This window comes from Pseudorca crassidens, chromosome 5, assembly GCF_039906515.1.
Source record: "Pseudorca crassidens isolate mPseCra1 chromosome 5, mPseCra1.hap1, whole genome shotgun sequence".
Classification (NCBI taxonomy): Eukaryota; Metazoa; Chordata; class Mammalia; order Artiodactyla; family Delphinidae; genus Pseudorca; species Pseudorca crassidens.
The window spans coordinates 116,449,592-116,467,247 of NC_090300.1; positions in this window are offsets into that span (position 1 = coordinate 116,449,592).

Sequence of the window (17,656 nt, forward strand, 5' to 3'; positions counted from 1 at the left end):
GACAGTATGGTACTGGCACAAAAACAGAAAGATAGATCAATGGAACAGGATAGAAAGCCAAGAGATAAACCCACGCACATATGGACACCTTATCTTTGATAAAAGTGGCAGGAATGTACAGTGGAGAAGGAACAGCCTCTTCAATAAGTGGTGCTGGGAAAACTGGACAGGTACATGTAAAAGTACGAGATTAGAACCCTCACAAAAATAAGACCCATACACAAAAATAAGCTCAAAATGGATTAAAGACCTAAATGTAAGGCCAGAAACTATCAAACTCTTAGAGGAAAACATAGGCAGAACACTCTAGGACATAAATCACAGCAAGATCCTTTCTGACCCACCTCCTAGAGAAATGAAAATAAAAACAAAAATAAACAAATGGGACCTAATGAAACTTAAAAGCTTCTGCACAGTAAAGGAAACCATAAACAAGATGAAAAGACAACCGTCAGAAAGGGGGAAAATATTTGCAAATGAAGCAACTGACAAAGGATTAATCTCCAAAATTTACAAGCAGCTCATGCAGCTCAATAATAAAAAAACAAACAACCCAATCCAAAAATGGACAAAAGACCTAAATAGACATTTCTCCAAAGAAGATATACAGACTGCCAACAAACACACGAAAGAATGTTCAACATCATTAATCATTAGAGAAATGCAAATCAAAACTACAATGAGATATCATCTCACACCGGTTGGAATGGACATCATCAAAAAATGTAGAAACAATAAATGCTGGAGAGGGTGTGCAGAAAAGGGAACACTCTTGCACTGCTGGTGGGAATGTGAATTGGTACAGTCACTATGGAGAACAGTAAGGAGGTTCCTTAAAAAACAAAAATAGAACTACCATATGACCCAGCAGTCCCATTTCTGGGCATATACCCTGAGAAAACCGTAATTCAAAAATAGTCATGTACCAAAATGTTCATTGCAGCTCTATTTACAATAGCCAGAAGATGGAAACAACCCAAGTGTCCATCATCGGATGAATGGATAAATAAGATGTGGCACATATATACAGTGGAATATTACTTAGCCATAAAAGGAAATGAAATTGAGTTATTTGTAGTGAGGCGATGGACCTAGAGTCTCTCATACAGAGTGAAGTAAGTCAGAAAGAGAAAGACAAATACCGTATGCTAACACACATATATATGGAATCTAAGAAAAATAAAAATGTCATGAAGAACCTAGGGGTAAGACAGGAATAAAGACACAGACCTACCAGAGAATGGACTTGAGGATATGGGGAGGGGGAAGTGTAAGCTGTGACAAAGTGAGAGAGTGGCATGGACATATATACCGTACCAAACGTAAAATAGATAGCCAGTGGGAAGCAGCAGCATAGCACAGGGATATCAACTTGGTGCTTTGTGACCACCTAGAGGGTGGGATAGGGAAGGTGGGAGGGAGGGAGATGCAAGAGGGTAGAGATATGGGGACATATGTATATGTATAACTGATTCACTTTGTTATAAAGCAGGAACTAACTCACCATTGTAAAGCAATTATACTCCAATAAAGATGTAAAAAAAAAAAAAAAAAGAAGATGTGGTACATATATACAATGGAATACTACTCAGCCATAAAAAGGAATGAAATTGAGTCATTTGTAGAGATGTGGATGGACCTAGAGACTGTCATACAGAGTGAAGTAAGTCAGAAAGAGAAAAACAAATATCATATATTAATGCATATATGTGGAACCTAGAAAAATGGTATAGATGAACCGGTTTGCAAGGCAGAAATAGAGACACAGATGTAGAGAACAAACATATGGACACCAAGGGGGAAAAGCGGGGGGGGGATGAATTGGGAAATTGGGATTGACATACATACACTAATACGTATAAAATAGATAACTTATAAGAACCTGCTGTATAAAAATAAAACAATTCAAATAATTTTTTTAATAAAAATATTATCTTTGTTAATGCAAGAATCTCTGATTTATTAATTTATACTGTGATAGAATATTCCATTGAATGCATATAAACAAAATTAATTTATTCATTTATCTATTCTCTAAATGCTTATTAGGATGATTTGTAGTTTTGTTTTGTTATTTTCTATTACAAGAAGTAAGTACTGTTAGGGACATTTTTGTACATTTCTCTAGGTTCACATGTGCAAACTCATCTTTAGAATGTACAATTAGGATTGACGAGTAGTAGCGTTTATCTTCAACATGTCTATAAAATTCAGATTTTTTTTCAAAATATTTTAGCTCCCACCAAAAAAGTAGAAATTTTTCCATAGCTTCTAATCCTCGATAGCATTTGGTTTTGTCTGATTATTAAACTTTTGTCAATCTGTATGTGAAATGATATCTCATTATGTGTTTAATTTGTGTCTAATTTGCATTTCTCAGGGAACTGTCAAGCAGGAGCGACAGATCTGGAGGAAGCAAGAGACACAGCTGCTGTGAGATTAGCCCCCAAGTTAGAAAGAGGTTATGATATACATGGCTTTTCCTCTCCTCACAACCAGAATTCAATAAGTGCTCCCAACTGGAAAAACCTCCCTGGGAACCTGAGATTAAGGAAGCCTGGGGGATTAATTACCTGATATACAGATCAGGGCAGAGAAGGGCAGGAAATGAATCTGAAATTAAGTAAGAAAATGACTATCATAGCTATACGATATTTAATGTGTTACTGAATGTCTCTTCCACTAGAAGACAAACTCAATAACGAAATGCATTTGTGTTTATGTTACTCCCTTTGCTTAGAAGAGTCCCTGGCACGTAAGAAATATTCAGTAAATATTGCATGAATGAATGAATGAAGAATGGTCAAGACCCACACAGATCATAGCCTTTCACATATTTAAATATTATTATTTGAAAATTGAATTATTAATAAAGTACTATCATTTAATTTTTAAGACTTTATTTTTAGAGCAGTTTTAGGTTCATAGAAAAATTGAGAGGAATACACAGAGATTTCTCATATACTTCCTGCTCACCACACATGCATAGCCTCCTGCATTATCAACACCCATCCCCCCACCAGAGTGGTACATCTGTTAAAATCGATGAGCCTACATTGACACATCATAATCACCCAAAGTTCAGAGTTTACATTAGGGTTCACTATTGCTCTTGTACATTCTTATGGTTTCTGACAATCATGTAGTGACATGTGTCCCCATTGTAGTATCATAAAGAATAATTTCACTACCCTAAAAATTCTCTGTACTCTGCCCATTCATCCCTCCCTCTCACAACCCCTGGTGACTATTGATGCTTTTGCTGTCTCCATAGTTTTGCCTTTTCCAGAATGTTGTATAGTTGGAATCATACAGTAGTAGCCTTCTCATATTGGCTTCTTTCACTTAGTAATATGCATTTTTTAAGTTTCCTCCGTGTCTTTCCATGGCTTGATAGCTCATGTCTTCTTGATGCTGATTAATATTCCTTTGTCTGGATGTAACAGTACCACAGTTTATCTGTCCATTCACCCACTGAAGGACACCTTTGCTGCTTCTAAGTTTTGGCTATTATGAATAAAGCTGCTAAAAAACATCTGTATGCAAGTTTTTTGTGTAGATAATGAATATGGGGCATAGGAGAAGATGATTTTCAAAAGTCCCCGTACTTCTGAGATAATTTTCCAAGATTTAATAGTATTCTGAAATTCATTCTTCTCCTATCTCTGGCATAGATATCAGGAATCATTCACTCATATCTTACCTCCATGTTTATTTCTGCCACTAATAAAATAACAAGCCCCTATCCATCCATTATCACCGTGGCTCTCTTCCCCATGAATTCGTACAGATCCTCTCTTAGCCCAATCCTCTACCCTAGTTACTGATACTTTTTTCATTTTGCTTCCTAAATCCACTTTTTCTCCTCTTTCATCCCTGTAGAGTTGTGTTTCTTCTAGTTCTACACATGGCTGACTTATTTTTATGTGTAAGATATTCACTGAAGTGTCATTTCCTCAAAGAGTCTTTCTCTGCCCAACTTATGTACTCTGGTCTTTTTTTCTTGATTATCTATCTGCATTTTTTCATATCAACTGTCATGTTCTGTAGTCACTCTGAATTCTATTTGTTTTCATATTTATCTCTTTCAACCCATGGGGGCAGGAAATGTGTAGGTTTATTTCATGCTGTACCTGCAGAGACTAACATAGTGCCTGACAGCTCCATACATTTATGAATCTTCCAGAGGTACCATTTCTTTCTTTCTCAGATAAATAAATTAGTTTAAAAACTACAGACAATTGTGATTTTCACTATTATACAACTATCATATCATACTGAATTTGTGTGTAGTAGTTAATGTTGCACAAGTGTGTACCCTCATGTTAAGGGGACAGAAAAAAAAATTGACCTTGCCTTAGCATGCAACTCTTTGTATTGGTACAATATTTTTTTTCTCCAGGATATTGATCATAGTAAAGACAAAAGTAACTTATCGGCTACCAAAAATTATCTAAATCTACTTTTGCATTATAAACATCCCCAGTTTCTTGAATATTGTAAGCATATTGTATTTTGGCTCTCCTTACCCTCCAAGTCATTCTTCTCTAGAAATACCCCAGGTTATTATATTCCTCTTAAAGTGCCAAGTCTGAAAATTGATAGTGCAGAGGAGAACAAGAGCATAAACTCTATCGCTCTGCTACTTTTGAAAAATATAAATCCCTATATTTTGAAAAATATAAGTCCCTTCCTTCATGTTTTTGGTATCTAACAGGAAAAAATACAAATATTGATCTTACTCATTTCAAAAGCTGAAGTATTTTAAACATGAAATGTTAGAAATATTTTTACAGAAATTGCTTAATATTCATCATTAATTGCAATTTACTTATTCATTAAAAATGCCTATCATCTAGTGAGTTAATTTAATTTATTGGACAAATGAGGAATATTTCAAGTTTTTTGACTGGCTTTTCAGAATTAAAGAAAGCGTTAAATACAAAATTGTAATAATAAAATTAGATACATAATTTTTAAATGGTCAGGATCCTGTTCAGTGTTCTATCAGTTTTCCCCAAAAAGAGAAAATACAAAAGCTGGAAGCCAAAGAGTTATATGCATTAGAGACTTTTTGTGCTGGGAGGGTAGGAGCTATTAGATCATAATGTCCATAATTTTGTGAATATAGAATTGTTTCCTATACCATTACCCACTTTTTTGTCTGGCTTCCATAAATGGCTCAAGCAAAGGGGCTTTTTACTATGTCCCTTAGGAAACAATTCCTCAGCCTAATAGACCTAACAAGGCTGCCTTTTCTATGATAGTCACTCAAAAATTTCCTATACTCAATTCTATTCCATTACTTCTGGTTATTTTCTCTTGACTAGCTTAAAATTTGCTCCATCTCCCATCTTTTCTACTCTACAGATACTTTCAAGTGATTGAGTTTCCCATTAGTCTTTTCACCAAATTAAATGCATACTATTTTTTAGTCTACACCCATTAATCATTTCATTTACACCCTTAATTATTTTTATTGTTCCTTCCTGAAATTTCATTTGTTCACATTTTTCTCACATTGAGAAATCTATATTTCTTCTCCATATTGTGGCAATTTTAAAATAAATTTCACTGGTTATATTTCTGCTTAGCTTAATCTCACCTCCAAGAGATGATTCTTTTCTGTTATCCTCAATAACACTTATGCATAGTTGTACTTTACTATGTTATTAATTATGCATCCTGATGCAATTTCATAAGCTTCTTAATAGGATATATTGCTTTCCCACCTTTTTGTGACCCATAGAGTTCACTGAACAGCTATGTACAGTTAATTTTAAAAAGCAACTGGTTCATCAACTTTAGCCAGGAGCTGCTCTTACATAAGCCCCCAAAGGAATATCATACTTAAGAATGGAATCATGGAGTAGTTTTAGCTATCTAAATTCCTGTAGCAATGACCTCCTTCTCACCTAAAAAAATGTGCTCAGGCTTTCCAACCTAGAGCAATCTCAAGGGAGATTAAAACATACTTAGCCATAGAATCTAGTATTTCACAGCCTATCAAGAATTACTGCTTAAAATTAGAGGACCATTGCATCTGATGAAGATTTCCAGATAAAATGCCAATCTTTGAAGCAGACATAAAACATGAGATGTTTATCAAGTGAAATATTTAAATCTCAATGCAGAGGTCACAGCTCATAATGAGAATGAAAGTACAGTAGGTTATTTGTTAGGTCGAGCGGAGACAGATCCAGAGTTCCTTTTCCATGTAGGGAAAGATAGTAGCCAAGATTGGAGTATTCAATTGAAGGAACTCTGCACAGTCCTGGATAATGGGCAGGGTCGGAGGAAAACTGAGGGCTTAAAAACATGTTGAAAATGGAGAGAGAAAAGTGATGTCCATTCCTTTTTAAGATATGCTTCTACCTTAACTGTCTAAATGTCTTCATTTTCTAGAGGCTCAGAGAATTATGGACAAGAATAAATTCCAAAACATAGAACCCAGGTCGAAATATTGTAAGTCCTTTTTATTTTTCTCTGGCGCATTGTCTGTAGACCAGCCATACGGTAATGACACTATTGTGAATATGATCTATAGTAATGCTGACCATGTTGGAAACTCAATCTGGAGTAGCATATGCTATGAACCACATCCTTCCCGGATAATATAAGAAGACGGGGCTATGATTTTTCCTATGCTGTTTTAGTAACTCTTTGTAAATAGAATTCCCTCTATGGAAAACCACACAATGGATCCAGAAGATATTAATAATAGTGGTATTTCAGAACAGTAATTTGTTGTCATGGGCCAACGATTCATTTCAGAATGCCCTATAACTTGAATGAGCAATAATATAATTAACATATGAGATTTAAAATATTATAGCTGAATTGTTAATAAAAGCCTAATCATTTATTTTCTGCAAAATTAGTTCTCAAAATTTGTTGAGATTCTACATTGTTGCTCTTGATGATGATAATAGCAAAATCATAGATTTTTTCCATTTTACATACCTTTCTCTAACTACTGTTAAAATACATATGCCCAGTAAAAAAGCAGGTCATTTAAATTTTGCAAATTTAAGCAATGTGCTGTTTATGTTCTATATTAGTTCATAAATCCTTAATAAACATCATCACTGAAACAGTGTTTATTATCTATTTTTGCAGCACCCTCTTGAACACTGTATTTCTATGAAACACATTATCACATGATTTTCTATAACTTTTGTTTTACTTGTAGTCAATTATCAAACATACTTTCACAGTAATACTTATATAAACATTTGTATATGAGTTATTTATTTGGTTGTGTCTACTAAACATTGTGTTTTAAATTTTGTAACACAAGCAAATGAATTAGTGGTCATATTTTGTTGAGATTTATTATTTATGATCTGCATCTATTTCTAGTATTTGTTTCCATTATAGTCTAGGTGCTTTCAGATTTGTTGTTAATCCTTTATACTACCTCCATCATTTTCTTCGGTTTTGAACAGGTTAGATTTAGTGATCTTTTTTTAGTGGGGTAGTAATCAGTCTATAATTCTATAATGTGATAAATTTCATTTTCACATAAATTTTTAATCTGAAGGGAAGTTAATTTTATTTTTTAACATCAGTAAGTCCATTGTTTTTGTGTGATTCTTTGATTAGTTTAAAGTAAATATTGAATATAGTATATACAATTTTTTGTGGGAATTTCTTCCTGTATCTAAAAGCAAAACATGATGGTTTTAGGATTACCAGAATTTTATAATCAATTGAATATGTTTCTATCTCCTCTGCCTTCTACACTTTGTATGGGAAAAATAAATGTCTTGAAAATTCAAATCCAAGATGAGCCCAAATTAGGTAGCATGATCATTGTGGCTCCTAAATTAAGTGTTTCTTTGATAGATATTGTTTTCAATTAAGATTCTGAATGGAAACTTCAAATACTGCAAATTTTGAAATGACTTAAAAGGAGAGTTAAGGCTATTCTTGATTTGGAGCTGTTGTCTTTACAATTACACAGATGTAGCTACAGGAACATTGCATCTCAACTACTTTCAGAAGTGGTTACCAAGCACAAGGAACTCTGCTCAATACTCTGTAATGGCCTATATGGAAAAAGAACCTAAAAAAAAAAACGAGTGGATATATGTATATGTATAACTGATTCACTTTGCTGTACACCTGAAACACAACATTGTAAATCAACTATACTCCAACAAAAATTTAAAAAAAAAACAAAGAAATATTTACCAAGAATAGAATATAGTTTCTAGTTACTGTATACAGAAAGTATTGTTAGTTCATAGAATCTAATTTCTTCAATTCCATATTGTATCAGGATTTCCTAGACTGCTGCAGTGACTAACGCTCCCCAAGTCTCGGGTGCTTACCATAATAAAGGTTTATTTTTCACTCATACAATACGTCCATCATGAGTCATTTGTGGCTTTATTCCCAACCCATGTAAGCCAAGCAGGCTCTATTGAAAACACAACCCATCATCAGGTAATGGGGAAAAGACATTATAAGCCACATGCCATTCTTAAAATCCTGCCAAAATTTCATTGATCATAGCTTTTCACATAGAGATGTGTGATCCTCTTGAAAGGAGAGGCACTGCAGGGAGAAGCGCTGCAAATTAATATTTGTCAAACATTAATCCACTCTAATACATACAGCAAAACTATCTTTCATTTTGTTAGGTGCCTGGAATACTCAAGTTTCTCTTCCATGCAAAAGAATACTATAATAGATGTTCAAACATGCAAAGGTGTTAATACAGGGATAATTCATCCTATAACACACACACACACACACACACACACACTATATGTGTCCTATAACCCATATGTGTGTACATAAATAGGTTGTAACATATATGTTATATATTTTTCCAAATACTTATTAAGTGAACTAAAATTTAAAAATGCAATTCAATCCAAAGTTTTTTCACCTGATATTTTGCTTATTGAATTTTTTATCTAACCATGTTTGGTAAAAACAATTTACAAGCGTGTTTATCTTATTTAGTTTAATTATTTATTTCTCTTGATAAATATATGATTCTTGCACACCTTGGTGATTTTTTAAAATTTTATTTTATTCATTTATTTTTTTATACAGCAGGTTCTTATTAGTTATCTATTTTATACAGATTAGTGTATATATGTCAATCCTAATCTCCCAATTCATCACACCACCACCACCACCCACTCCCCGCTTTCTCCATGATTTTTTTTATTAGGATATTTAATTATTTTCAAGGTATAATCATAAACAAAAGTTATTCCCTTTGTTAAATCTAGCATCCTAATATCATTTCAACATGTGTTTTATATTGTTTATCCTTACTCGAATTTGTTCTAAATTTGTTTATTACTTGAATTTGTTCTGGCTCTTTTGTATAATTTAAATTATGGAGTCCATTCCTTTTCAATGAAGAGTTTTATAATTTAGTTCATTGAATAATGTGATTAAACAGTCAATTGGACATATCTATATCATAAAATACCATGTGTAATAATGCCATTGTCTTTACCTTTTTTCCATCTGATCATAATTTAATGTTGATTCTGCATCCAGAGTTCTAGAATGCCCTCATTAAGTAAAGTTTCCAAACAAGAGTTTTCTTCATTAATGGGAATGCATATAGAAATACACACTAATATTTTAAAATTAGTAAATATTCTTGTTAGAAAGAAATAAATTACTGGCTTAATTTGTCAAAGTACACCTAAATTATCCCAGTGAAAAATTTTATATTTATTTTTTAAAAGTAAACCTTCTTAGAATTATCATTTTGTGCCAAGAATTTACAGAAATTTATCATAATTCATGCCCTTATCATTAACTTTCTGACCAAAGAATATGTTTAACCTATTTTGCATGTTTTTGTAGAATGATACAGTTAACATTTTAACTCACACATATCACGTCTTCATCCTTCTTGTCTTCACCATTTCTCCCTTTCTAGGCATTTTTGCACATTTATGTGCATAAATAGAATTGAGATGTATTCATAGATAATTGGCCACTCAGCTTAATTTAAACAAGCATCTTTTGTCCAAATGTAAATTGGATTTTGTAACCCTGCATGGGATCTGAAAAGTAATTAGGTTCAAAGGTCAAATTATGTTCAATATATGAGTGTCTATGGCCAATATCTCTTTTTTGATAGAAAAAAAGAATCATAGACTCGAAGAGTACCAGAGTAACAGTTTTGGGGGTGTCTTACCATCTCTGCTTAATGATAGCTCTGCAAATAGTATAAGTCAGCTATCATATTTTCTAAAAATCTTTTCCCTGGGTTAAACTTCTTTATTTTCTTAAGTCTTTTTTACATGCCACTGTCAGATCCATCATTATCTTGGTTTATAACTTGCTCTCTAGTTTTCTCTCCTTCTTCCCTTCTTTCTTGCTCATTCCGTCCCTCCCTCCCTCTCTCCCTTCCTTCCTTCCTTCCTTCCTTCCTTCCTTCTTTTCTTCCTTTTCTTTCTTTTTTCACTATGGGGCCTAGAATTTTATATGTTCTGAACTGTGGAGAGTAGTTCTACTACTATCTGCCTTGATCATAACACAGAACTTGGCTGACTGCAACATAAGATAATGTTATTAGGTCTCACATCACACCATTAGCTTGTATTGACCTTGTGGCTGGTGAAAGCATACAGGTGGTTTCTCATTGATCTCTGAACTTAATTTTCAAACATTCTATTACTCAATGTTATATTTCAGCATTAATGCATTTAGCCTTTTTTTTTTTTTAAGTTTTGAGTGTCCATTTTCATAGTCAGTTAGTTTTTCAAGTTGTTGGCTTTCTGGCTCAGCTATACCTCAGCTGTGCGATTGATGAAGATTCTTTCACTGATAATATGTTAAACCTCACAGGATCAAGTGCACAAGCATGTGGCAGGACATCTGAGGTACCCTCAGGTTGATACTGATGAATCAACACAGTAAGTTCAATTGTTTCATTAGTTACAAATCCACCTAAATGCACTATCATCCCGCCAATTTTTCTCTACCTTGTTTACAATGAAATTATTCAACCCCTGGTCAAATGCTTAGCTGGAATCAAGATAAACTTCTTCTAAGACATTATCATGATCTAAAAGCTGCTAAACTTAGCAAAAATAGAAAGTAAGTTTTGCTATATATGATTCCTTCTCAATAAACCTATGTCCTTTCTCTCTGCTCTAAAATATCCTAATTGTTTACAGATTATTTTAAGAGCCTATTCTTGACATTTTCCTGGCAGTGAATTATTCTTGTTTATTTACAATTTTAGAAACTTGGTGTTTTTTTTTATATCTCCTTGTAAAGTTTTAAACAAATATTAAAGAGAGAGTTAGTGATCATGTTTGTAACTTACAAAAATGGATATAAAATTTTTCCAGTACTAAATAGTTGAGTACATTTACAATAGCTAGGTGCTCTTTATTTATTTTTGTAATTTACTTATTTTTTTAACATCTTTATTGGAGTATAATTGCTTTACAATGGTGTGTTATTTTCTGCTTTACAACAAAGTGAATCAGTTATACATATACATATGTTCCCATAGCTCTTCCGTCTTGTGTCTCCCTCCCTCCCACCCTCCCAACCTCACAACTCTGGGTGGTCACAAGCACCGAGCTGATCTCCCTGTGCTATGTGGCTGTTTCCCACTAGCTATCTATTTTACCTTTGGTAGTTTATATATGTCCATGCCACTCTCTCACTTTGTCACAGCTTACCCTTCCCCCTCCCCATATCCTCAAGTCGATTCTCTAGTAAGTCTGTGTCTTTATTCCATCTCGTCCCTAGGTTCTTCATGACCTTTTTTTTTTTTTTTAGATTCCATATATATGTGTTAGCATACGGTATTTGTTTTTCTCTTTCTGACTTGCTTCACTCTATGACAGACTCTAAGTCCATCCACCTCACTACAAATAACACAATTTTGTTTCTTTTTAAGGCTGTGTAATATTCCATTTTATATATGTGCCAGATCTTCTTTATCCATTCATCTGTTGATGGACACTTAGGTTGTTTCCATGTCCTGCCTATTGTAAATACAGCTGCAATGAACATTTTGGTACATGACTCTTTTTGAATTACGGTTTTCTCAGGGTATATGCACAGCAGTAGGATTGCTGGGTCGTACAGTAGATCTATTTGTAGTTTTTTAAGGAACCTCCATACTGTTCTCCATAGTGGCTGTATCAATCTACATTCCCACCAGCAGTGCAAGAGGGTTCCCTTTCCTCCATACCCTCTCCAGCATTTATTATTTCTAGATTTTTTGATGATGGCCATTCTGACTGGTGTGAGATGATATCTAATTGTAGTTTTGATTTGCATTTCTCTAATGATTAAAGATGTTGAGCATTCTTTCATGTGTTTGTTGGCAATCTGTATATCTTCTTTGGAGAAATGTCTATTTAGGTCTTCTGTCCATTTTTGGATTGGGTTGTTTGTTTTTTGAAATTGAGCTGCATGACCTGCTTGAAAATTTTGGAGATTAATCCCTTGTCAGTTGCTTCATTTGCAAATATTTTCTCCCATTTTGAGGGCTGTCTTTTTGTCTTATTTATGGTTTCCTTTGATGTGCAAAAGATTTTAAGTTTCATTAGGTCCCATTTGTTTATTTTTGTTTTTATTTCCATTTCTCTAAGAGGTGGGTCAAAAAGGATCTTACTGTGATTTATGTCCTAGAGTGTTCTGCCTATGTTTTCCTCTAAGTGTTTCCTAGTGTCTGGCCTTACATTTAGGTGTTTAATCCATTTTGAGTTTATTTTTGTGTATGGTGTTAGGGAGTGTTCTAATTTCATACTTTTACATGTACATGTCCAGTCTTCCCAGAACCAATTATTGAAGACGCTGTCTCTTCTCCAATGTATATTCTTGCCACCTTTATCAAAGATAAGGTGACCATATGTGTTAGGGTTTATCTCTGGGCTATCTTATATATACATATTTTTTACATCTATATTGCAGTATAATCGCTTTACAATGGTGTGTTACTTTCTGCCTTGTAACAAAGTGAATCAGTTATACATATATATATGTTCCCATATTTCTTTCCCTCTTTTGTCTCCCTCACTCCCACCCTCCCAATCCCACCCCTCTAGGTGATCACAAAGCACCAAGCTGATCTGCCTGTGCTATGCGGCTGCCTCCCACTAGCTACCTGTCTTACATTTGGTAGTGTATATATGTCCATGTCACTCTCTCACTTTCTCACAGCTTACCCTTCTCCCTCCCCATAGCCTCAAGTCCATTCTCTAGTAGGTCTGTGTCTTTATTCCCATCTTACCCCTACGTTCTTCATGATCTTTTTTTTCCCTTAGATTCCGTATATATGTGTTAGCATACGGTATTTGTTTTTCTCTTTCTGACTTACTTCACTCTGTATGACAGACACTAGGTCCATCCAGCTCACTACAAATAACTCAATTTCCTTTCTTTATATGGCTGAGTAATATTCCATTTCATATATGTTCCACACTTCTTTATCCATTCATCTGTTGATGGACACTTAGGTTGCTTCCATCTCCTGGTTATTGTAAATAGAGCTGCAATGAACATTTTGGTACATGACTCTTTTTGAATTATGGTTTTCTCAGGGTATATGCCCAGTAGTGAGATTGCTGGGTCATATGGTAGTTCTGTGTGTAGTTTTTTAAGGAACCTCCATACTGTTCACCATAGTGGCTGTACCAATTTATATTCCCACCAGCAGTGCAAGAGTGTTCCCTTTTCTCCACACCCTCTCCAGCATTTATTGTTTCTAGATTTTTTGATGATGGCCATTCTGACCGGTGTTGGATGATATCTCATTGTAGTTTTGATTTGCATTTCTCTAATGATTAATGATTAATGATTAATGATGTTGAGCATTCTTTCATGTGTTTGTTGGCAGTCTGTATATCTTCTTTGGAGAAATGTCTATTTAGGTCTTCTGCCCATTTTTGGATTGGGTTGTTTGTTTTTTTGTTATTGAGCTGCTTGTAAATTTTGGAGATTAATCATTTGTCAGTTGCTTCATTTGCAAATATTTTCTCCCATCCTGAGGTTTGTCTTTTGGTCTTGTTTATGGCTTCCATTGCTGTTCAAAAGATTTTAAGTTTTATTAGGTCCCATTTGTTTATTTCTGTTTTTATTTTCATTTCTCTAGGAGGTTGGTCAAAAGGATCTTGCTGTGATTTATGTCCTGGAGTGTTCTGCCTATGTTTTCCTCTAAGAGTTTGAGTGTTTCTGACCTTAGAGTTAGGTATTTAATCCAGTTTGAGCTTATTTTTGAGTATGGTGTTAGGGAGTGTTCTAATCTCATACTTTTACATGTACTTGTCCAGTTTTCCCAGCGCCACTTATTGAAGAGGCTGTCTTTTCTCCACTGTACATTCCTGCCTCCTTTCTCAAAGATAAGGTGACCATATGTGCGTGAGTTTATTTCTGGGCTTTCTATCCTGTTCCATTGATCTATCTTTCTGTTTTTGCACCAGTACCACACTGTCTTGATGACTGTAGCTTTGTAGAATAGTCTGAAGTTAAGGAGCCTGATTCCTCCAGCTCCATTTTTCTTTCTCAAGATTGCTTTAGATATTCGGGGTCTTTTGCATTGTGAAATATTTTGTTCTAGTTCTGTGAAAAATGCCAGTTGTAGTTTGATAGGGACTGCATTGAATCTGTAGATTGCTTTGGGTAGTTTAGTCATTTTCACATTGTTGATTCTTCCAATCCAAGAACATGCTATAGCTCTCCATCTATTTGTATCATCTTTAATTTCTTTCATCGGTGTCTTATAATTTTCTGCATACAGGTCTTTTGTCTCCTTAGGTAGGTTTATTCCTAGATATTTTATTCTTTTTGTTGCAATGGTAAATGGGAATGTGTTCTTAACTTCATTTTCAGATATTTCATCATTAGTGTATATGAATGCTAGAGATTTCTGTGTATTAATTTTGTATCCTGATACTTTACCAAATTCAGTGATTAGCTCTAGTAGTTTTCTGGTAGCATCTTTTGGGTTCTCTATGTATAGTATCATGTCATCTGCAAACAGTGACAGCTTTACTTCTTCTTTTCCGATTTGGATTCGTTTTATTTCTTTTTCTTCTCTGATTGCTGAGGCTAAAACTTCCAAAACTATGTTGAATAATAATGGTGAGAGTGGGCAAAGTTGTCTTGTTCCTGACCTTAGTGGAAATGGTTTCAAGTTTTCACCACTGAGGGCGATGTTGGCTGTGGTTTGTTATATATGGCCTTTATTATGTTGAGGAAAGTTCCCTCTATGCCTACTTTCTGCAGGGTTTTTAATCATAAGTGGGTGTTGAATTTTGTCAAAAAGCTTTCTCTGCATCGATTGAGATGATCATACGTATTTGTTTCCTTCAATTTGTTAATATGGTGTATCACATGGATTGATTTGCATGTATTGAAGAATCCTTGTATTCCTGGGATAAACCGCACTTGATCATGTTGTATGATTGTTTTAATGTGCTGTTGGATTCTGTTTGCTAGTATTTTGTTGACGATTTTTGCATCTATGTTCATCAGTGATATTGGCCTGTAGTTTTCTTTCTTTGTGACATCTTTGTCTGGTTTTGGTATCAGGGTGATGATGGCCTCATAGAATGAGTTTTGGAGTGTTACTCCCTCTGCTATATTTTGGAAGAGTTTGAGAAGGATAGGTGTTAGCTCTTCTCTAAATGTTTGATAGAATTCGCCTATGTAGCCATTTGGTCCTGGGCTTTTGTTTGCTGGAGGATTTTTAATCACAGTTTCAATTTCAGTGGTTGTCATTGATCTGTTCATATTTTCTATTTCTTCCTGGTTCAGTCTCGGAAGGTTTTGCATTTCTAAGAATTTATCCATGTGTTCTAGGTTTTCCATTTTATTGGCATAGAGTTGCTTGTAGTAATCTCTCATGATCCTTTTTATTTCTGCAATGTCTGTTGATACTTATCCTTTTTCATTTCTAACTCTACTGATTTGTCTTCTCCCTTTTTTTGTCAGTGAGTCTGGCTAATTGTTTATCAATTTTGTTTATCTTGTCAAAGAACCAGGTTTTAGTTTTATTGATCTTTGCTATCATTCCTTCAATTCTTTTTCATTTATTTCTGATCTGATATTTATGATTTTTTTCCTTCTGCTACCTTTGGGATTTTTTTGTTCTTCTTTCTCAAATCGCTTTAGGTGTAAGATTAGGTTGTTTATTTGAGATGTTTCTTGTTTCTTAAAGTAGGATTGTATTGCTATAAACTTCCCTCTTAGAACTTCTTTTGCTGCATCCCATAGGTTTTGGGTTGTTGTGTCTCCATTGTCATTTTTTTCTAGGTATTTTTTGATTTCCTCTTTGATTTCTTCAATGATCTCTTGGTTATTAAGTAGTGTATTGTTTAGCCTCCATGTGCTTGTATATTTTATGGATTTTTTCCTGTAATTGATATCTAGTCTCATTGTGTTGTGGTCTAAAAGATACTTGATACGATTTCAATTTTCTTAACTTTACCAAGGCTTGATTTGTGACTCAAAATATGATCTATCCTGGAGAATGTTCCATGAACACTTGAGAAGAATGTGTATTCTGTTGTTTTTGGATGGAATATCCTATAAATATCAATTAAGTCCATCTTATTTTATGTATCATTTAAAGCTTGTATTTCCTTATTTATTTTCATTTTGGATGATCTGTCCATTGTTGAAAGTGGGGTGTTAAAGTTCCCTATTATGATTGTGTCACTGTCGATTTCCCCTTTTATGGCTGTTTGCATTTGCCTTATGTATGGAGGTGCTCCTACGTTGGGTGCATAAATATTTACAATTTTTATGTCTTCTTGGATTGATCCCTTGATCATTATGTAGTGTTGTTCTTTGTCTCTTGTAATAGTCTTTATTTTAAAGTCTATATTGTATGATATGAGAATTGCTACTCCAGCTTTCTTTTGATTTCCATTGGCAAGGAATATCTTTTTCCATCCCCTCACTTTCAGTCTGTATGTGTCCCTAGGTCTGATGTGTGTCTCTTGTAGAGAGCATATATATGGGTATTGTTTTTGTATCCATTCAGCGAGTCTGTGTTCATAGTTCGAGCATTTAATCCATTTACATTTAAGGTAATTATCGATATGTATGTTCCTATTCCCATTTTCTTAATTGTTTTGGGTTTATTATTGTAGGTCTTTTCCTTCTCTTGTGTTTCCTGCCTAGAAAAGTTCCTTTAGCATTTGTTGTAAACCTGGTTTGGTGGTGCTGAACTCTCTCAGCTTCTGCTTGTCTGTAAATGTTTTAATTTCTCCGTCAAATCTGAATGAGATCCTTGCTGGGTAGAGTAATCTTGGTTGTAGGTTCTTCTCCTTCACCACTTTAAATATGTCCTGCCACTCCCTTCTGGCTTGCAGAGTTTGTGCTGAAAGATCAGCTGTTAACCTTATGGTGATTCCCTCGTGTGTTATTCATGGTTTCTCCCTTTCTGCTTTTAATATTTTTTCTTTCTATTTAATTTTTGGTAGTTTGATTAATATGTCTCTTGGCATGTTTCTCCTTGGGTTAATCTTGTATGGGACTCTCTTTGCTTCCTGGACTTGATTAACTACTTCCTTTCCTGTATTAGGGAAGTTTTCAACTATAATCTCTTCAAATATTTTCTCAGACCCTTTCTTTTTCTCTTCTTCTTCTGGAACACCTATAATTCGAATGTTGGTGCATTTAATGTTGTCCCAGAGGT